General features: G+C 36.8%; 1 pseudogene; it reads right to left on the reverse strand.

Annotated features, from left to right (window-relative positions):
• Nucleotides 1-728: 728 nt before the first annotated feature.
• Nucleotides 729-2,444, reverse strand: LOC130236714 (serine/threonine-protein kinase pim-3-like; annotated as a pseudogene).
• Between the last annotated feature and the right edge of the window lie 3,050 nt (nt 2,445-5,494).

Genomic DNA, 5,494 nt, shown 5'->3' on the forward strand with positions numbered 1-5,494 from the left:
AGAAAGGAATCCCAAGTCTTATAAAAGGAATCTAGCAAGCAAGAGAGTGAGCATCTCAGCTTTTGATAAAAGGTTTTTGATAAACATAATGTTATTTAATTGACGACGCTCTTTGACAGCTCTTATGCAACCCGACTAGTCAAGTGCTATGCTTTGTATTGTTGTACAAAATTACATGCATTTGTTTTCTCAGTGTGCTGTGTATATTTGAATTTCTTTCTCTTTTACTTAGATGATGGAAGTCCAGGAACAAATTATATTTATACCCTATTTACAGTTGGCAATGTTTGAGAACTGATAGCATCATTAGAAAGAATTGTACTTTTAATATGGGTAAAATTAATAATGAATTTCACTTTTAAGATTACTAGAGATATAAAAGTAAACATTTAAATAAATAAAATGAGATGCAACTCAAACTGGCACCACAAATAGTTTGTTGTCACTGCTTGAAGAAACAGCCCATACAATCCTGAGAACACGAAGAGACAAAGATGCTGTCTATTTCCTCAGATCAGCTATTCTGAAACCGAAAACTCTTTAATCTCACTCGGTAAAACAACTCAGAGTTCAAGTTAAAACTCAGAGTTGGTTGAACCTCCTTACTGAAACAGTCCCCTGCTCTCCTTCTACAAATCATTGACAGCGTTTATCTACACTGAACCTGAAAATCCAACCCAAGCCATGACTGCTGTATTCAGATAAGTGTAATGTCACTGGTCACCTGTTCAGTGCAACCAGGGATGGCGCTCAAGATCATCTAAACTGGGTCTATCAGCCAGCTCTGCTCTGAGACTCCAGTGAATCAGCTGACGGCACTCTGTTACATACAACACCGTCTTCAGAAACACACACCAACACACTTCTGCTCACTCACCATGCCGTCTCTGAATGTGTGTGAATCTCTTACCTGTTGACAAGCTCCTAGGGAAGGTCAGTCTGCTTCTGGACGTGATCCTCTGTGCGCCTCTGAAGGGAAAACAGTCACACAGGATGTTGTAGTGCATCACTCCTACTGACCAGACTGTAGCTGGAGTGGCATTGTAGTGATGTCTGTGAAACCACTAAGGAGGAGCGTATGCAGGAGTGCCTGAGAGACACAAGAAGAACACAAACATCTGCTCAAAATGCTCCAGTGCAGACAAATCTTCTTTAGTTGATCAGCAGACGTTCACAAACATCAACAGAACGTTTCCTTCTGTTCCTCACCTGCAAAGTATTTGTAGGCCGAGCGCTTCAGCAGATCTCCACAGCAGGTTCTCTGGCTTGAGGTGCAGGACGTAGCGTTTCACAGTGTTTCAGCGCTGCGATCAGCTGCACCAGCACTTTCTTGGCCAGACGCTCGTCCAGACAGCCGTTCTCCTCACAGAAGCTCTGGAGATCTTGGCAAGGAGTCGGACGCTTCAGGATCAGGACGTAGCATCTAGGACGGTCAAACCAGTCCAGCAGCTGCAGGACACTGGGGCAGGCAGGAGATGAGATGACGCGGGTCATCAATGCCACCTCCAGTGGCAGCTGACCCTGACCGTCCTGCAGGACAAACCCTCCATTATATCCAGGGCTAAATCAAACACGGCAAACAACAAACAACAGATTCACACCAAAACATACAACTTTCAGTCTCTCGGGGGTCCGGTCCTTCGACACGTACTTGATGGCCACCTGCAGACAGAAAAAGCGGAGTAAATCACACCTGCCTGACTGTTACACATGACATTTACTGACAGCAACATTTCTAAAGCAAGTCTGAATGAAGGAGGGAAGAAAATCTCTTATTGGCAAGTCCATCAGACCTGCGGATCCCAGCAAACACAGAGCCGACTCCACCTCGTCCCAGCAGCGAGCCCTTCAGGTACAAGTCTGCACCGCAGAAGAGCACAAGAAATTAAGAAAGAAGAGAAAACATGCTGCAGTCTCTTCAATGACAAATCATTTCCTAACTGAGCCATAAGATCTGGAAGATGAGCTGTGCTGACCTCTGCGAGAGCGTTTGGTCCAGTCTCCGGGAAGAGGTGGATGGCGTTTGCTGGCTGCTGCTTTGCCTTTTCCTCTTGCTGTTCCTCTGGTCTGTGGATGCAGAATCAGCCAAATAACCAGGAAGCCCGTCCTGTGTGTCTGTGTCCAGAGCTGCTGTCTGGGTGAAAGCAGCACTCCTGGGTCTGGAATGGCTTGAAGCTAAAATATAAATCACACACAGCAAACACTTTTACTGCTCACTTAATTATCACACTTTCAGTAGGAACTTGAAGTTTTTATTGAGCAACTTTGTAGATTTCCATCATTGTAATTGTTTTAAAGAATAAAAACATTTATCAAAAACATTTTTACATGTAAAATTCTATAATCTTTTTCATATTAGTCAAACATTGAACAGCATCATACAGTGACAAACCAATGACAAATTAAAAACACTCACCTCCTCTTTCTTTACCCATGTGAGACATGGACAATCTCCTCCAACCTGCAATAAAACAAGAAAATACAGATAAAATATGAAAATAAATATAAAACAAAGTAAATAAAAGGAAAAATAAGAACAAAACGAAGTGAAAATGAAAAAGTACAACAAAACAAATGTTTAAAGAAACAATCAGAAAACTAGAACAGAAATAAAAACTGATTTAAGACGTTGTGCTCCTTAAAATAAGTCTTCTCTCAGAAATCCTCGAACAGCTTCAGAAATATCAGGATTCACACAGAAATGCTCTGCAAAAGTCGCCTCGTCTCTCAACCGACAGATTGCGATGGGTTTGATTGTGTTTAATATGCAGCCAGAATTTATATCATAACACACGTTGAACTTGCGTGACTGACATATATATATATATATATATATATATATATATATATATATATATATATATATATATATATATATATATATATATAAATATATATATATATATATATATATATATATATATATATATATATATATATATATATATATATATATATATATATATATATATATATATATATATAATGATTATAATTCATTGTAAAATCTTAATTATTCCCCAGCCCAGGACTGAGTAAAATCGTAAAATCGTTAATTTTTCATAGGGTCTTAGGATGGAGTGCATCTGTGTAAATTATTACTATCTAAACTGCGTAAAAAAGACATAAAGAGTATAAATCAGACTAGTTCAGATTAAAAGATTTTTCAGTTAATTTTAAAAGGAAATTTAAAAAAAAAATTAAATAAATAATAATTTTCAAGAGGCCAATCAGCTTTCATCAATACTGCGTTATCGCCATACATTTATCCAAAATCTCACAGAAAGTGAATAACGAGTGAATAAGGTCTGAAAACATCAGGACTACACTGATCTATAATATCAACTCAAATAAAGAAAACGCCAGATCACCTTAATCACACACGAAATACTAAAAGCCTTATCTAATTTATTATTGTTATTATTATTATTATTATTATTATTATTATTATTATTATTATTGTTGTTACTATACTAGTAATTTTATATAAAAATCTATTTACTAAAATCCCTTAATTCTGCTTTGGCCATACGGGCCATACATTGACGTCAGGGGCGTCAGTCACATGACCTTTCGTAATGCCCTGCTTTAGCACGAATCTTCAATAATATCAAATTTAGCGTAAATAATAACCTAATAAATATGTTCCTTAGAAAATAATACAATAATTATTCTGAAAGCAGTTTATGATGTCTGTAGATCCCACGAATGGTGAATAATATCATCATTGTCCACTTCTTCATTATGGTACATTTATAGATATGCACGTTTGTTTGGTGTTGTTTTTAAAAACTTTATTAACTTGATTTTTTGCCAGACTTTGGATAAATGTAAAGATTTCTCTCCTACTAATATAAGTAATGACGCAAGGAAGTTTTCTTAGCTGATTGGCCTCTTGAAAATAATTGTTTATACTGCATATAGTTATTTATTTTTATAAAAAGAGCTTTTAATTAGAACAAGTTTGTTTTATCCCCTTTTGTCTTTTTGACGCGTTTTAATCAGAAATAATAATTATAGGTGCACTCCACGTTGCCAGGGGCTGTTCGGGTGATTCAAACGACGACCAAAATGTCCAAAATATGTCCTTTAATTATGTTATGCAATTTTTTATTATTATTTTGTAATAAATGTATTTTTTAAATAACTTTGACCAGTAATTTGAATCCCATGGAGCATCAAAGCCACGTTGTTACGCGAGTCACGTGACATAACCGAGCGGTAACTTTAACTGACATTTGAATCTTTGATGCGACATCCATGGTGAATAACGTTATTATGGGTCGAAAAGAGCAAGAGAGACGAAGAGAAAGCAGGCAGCAGCGTCATTGTCGCAAAATATTGAACATATGCTCAAAAAGACTGCCAAACAGGGTAAGGCTGCCGTTACTTCCTATTAGATGAGAATCTGCCCCTATCAGGTTCTAGGCTGGCCGCATTAGGCAGGACGTCCTGTATATTGGGGGTATTATTGATTTGTCTCGTACACGACCTCACTTTCCCTATTTATATTTTGACTGTTATGCATTACAATTTTGGAAAATTACTGTCCAATTAAGGATTTACTAACAAGCGGAGTCCTCAGCCGTCAACGGTCACTTGACAGCAAATGGCGCTAATCCCGTCACGTCCGTGTTTTGAGGCTGTTTACACCTGCTCACTTCATTCGTTTTATTCTGATCTGATATTAATCCGATCGCTCAAATCCCTTCAGATTGCGGTCTGGGACACACTCCAGACGACACTGGACAGGTCTAATTAATGTATTCTTTTACACAAAATGAATTTAAATGAAATAAATGATGACCTGGAGAAAATCTGACCTGCGCCTGTTTAGAGAAACACCTGTAGGTGCGATTTTACAGCCAAACACACGTAAAGTGCAAAATAAATAAATACATATTTACTATAAGCATAAAACATGTGTTCTGACTATTCTTCATTTGCCAAAAAAGTCATCTAGTCATGTTTAACTACACGGTCTTTAGGCTAATATGAAACATTTTGTCTCAATTCCTCATTTTTACTTTCATTTCTTTATGTATTTATTTCATTTTATTATTTTGTCTTTCGGTTAATTCGTTTTTATTTTTATTACACTGAAATTATCAAATTAAAATGTTCAATTAATATGAAATGGCAGCATTACATTACAGAGATGCAGCATGCTCCTGTAGTTCTGTGAGAAGAGATGAAAAAGAATAGAAAATAAAGCATTTCTTTTGATTTCAAAGGCGGGGGTGGGGGGGGGGGGGGGGGGGGGGTTAACCCTATAACCCTAACCCAATCTTATATATTTGAAACACTAACGTCAAATTGTTATTGACTGTGATATAAAAAAAAATTCATACATGTTTGTTAATGTGTCGGTAAATATATTTAATACATGTTTGTATTCTTTATTGGTAAAAGACAATGAATGTAACTTCGCTGATACTGCTCATACAGCGGCAGTTTATACTGATATTTCTGATAGCAATTTGACAGTAATTGC

This window comes from Danio aesculapii, chromosome 10, assembly GCF_903798145.1.
Source record: "Danio aesculapii chromosome 10, fDanAes4.1, whole genome shotgun sequence".
NCBI classification, from domain to species: Eukaryota; Metazoa; Chordata; class Actinopteri; order Cypriniformes; family Danionidae; genus Danio; species Danio aesculapii.